Here is a 1750-nt window from a genome sequence, read left to right as displayed (position 1 = left end):
GTTGTGTTTCCTTTTTAATCTTACGTTATATTTATTTTGTTCCATTCCCTCTTTTCTATCTTATCCTATCCCTAATTTAATAACGACAATATTTCAATACTTCCAATTTCCTGTCAGTCTTCTCTAATCTCCTCGTATCTATATAATCTTATCTAACATCTATCAACTTCTATATATCTAAAAATATAAATTCCCATCTATCTTTTTCAATCTCCTCTTCTCTATCTTATCCTATCCTACATCTATCAACGTCTATCTTTTTTGATCTATCTGTAATTTCATCTTTTTTAATCCTCTCTTTTCGATGTTATCTCATCCTTTATCTAACTATCTAATTCAATATTTGTCTACCTCTCTGACAATCTCAATCCCCATTAATCTTTCCTAACCTCTTTCTCATTATCTTATCATAAACTACAGCTAGAAACGTCTATCTTTTTCTATATCTGAACCGGTTTTTAATCTATTCATATCAATCTTTTCCTGTCTCTGTTAATCTAAATTTCTGTCTATCCTTTTCAATTTCCTCTTCTCTATTTCATTCTAAACTACATTATTTTTTTCAATACCCTCTTTTCTATCTTATCCTATCCCTAATTTAATAACGACAATATTTCAATACTTCCAATTTCCTGTCAGTCTTCTCTAATCTCCTCGTATCAATATAATCTTATCTAACATCTATCAACTTCTATATATCTAAAAATATAAATTCCCATCTATCTTTTTCAATCTCCTCTTCTCTATCTTATCCTATCCTACATCTATCAACGTCTATCTTTTTCTATCTATCTGTAATTTCATCTATTTTAATCCTCTCTTTTCGATCTTATCTCATCCTTTATCTAACTAACTAATTCAATATTTGTCTACCTCTCTGATAATCTCAATCCCCATTAATCTTTCCTAACCTCTTCCTCATTATCTCATCGTAAATTACTGCTAGCAACGTCTATCTTTTTCTATATCTGAACCTGTTTTTTATCTATTCATATCAATCTTTTCCTATCTCTGTTAATCTAAATTTCAGTCTATCCTTTTCAATTTCCTCTTCTCTATTTCATTCTATACTACATTATTTTTTTCAATACCCTCTTCTCTGTCTCATCCTATATTTTATCTATCCATTCCGATCTTTTATTATCCCTCTGTTAACCTCGATTTCTGTCAATCTTTTTTCAATGCCCTCTTTTGTAAATTACCCTAAGCGTTGTCTATCCGCGTTAATACTTTTCTGACTCCTTGTTAATCTTACTTCACATTATTTTTTTCAGTCCCCTCTTTTTCATCTTATCTTATCCCTTATTTATCCACGGCAATGTTCCAATATTTCCAAATTCCCGTTTATCTTTTTTATCCTTTGTCTCTCTACGTCAATCTTTTCCCATCTCATTACCAATCTAAGTTCACGTTATCTTTTTTAATCCCTCTTTTTCTACATTCGTCATATTCGGAATGTATCAGCGTATTTTTTTTCTCTTTGTCAATCTGAATTCACGTTTATCTTTCTTAAGACTCTCTACACTATCTCATCCTAGTATTTGCCTATCCACGTCAATCTTGTTCTATTTATCTGTTAAGCTGAATTCCCATCTATACGTTTCAATTCCTTCATGTTTATCTCATCCTATACTAGTTCGATTCACATTATCTTTTTCTATCTCATTGCAAATCTTAATTCGCGCCAATTTGTTCTCAATCCCCTCTTTTTTATCTTACCTTCTCCTTTATTTATTCTAGCCAAAATATT

Source organism: Belonocnema kinseyi, chromosome 10 (assembly GCF_010883055.1).
Source record: "Belonocnema kinseyi isolate 2016_QV_RU_SX_M_011 chromosome 10, B_treatae_v1, whole genome shotgun sequence".
NCBI classification, from domain to species: Eukaryota; Metazoa; Arthropoda; class Insecta; order Hymenoptera; family Cynipidae; genus Belonocnema; species Belonocnema kinseyi.
The sequence above is the reverse complement of the archived record's forward strand: the minus strand, read 5'-3'. Positions refer to the sequence as shown.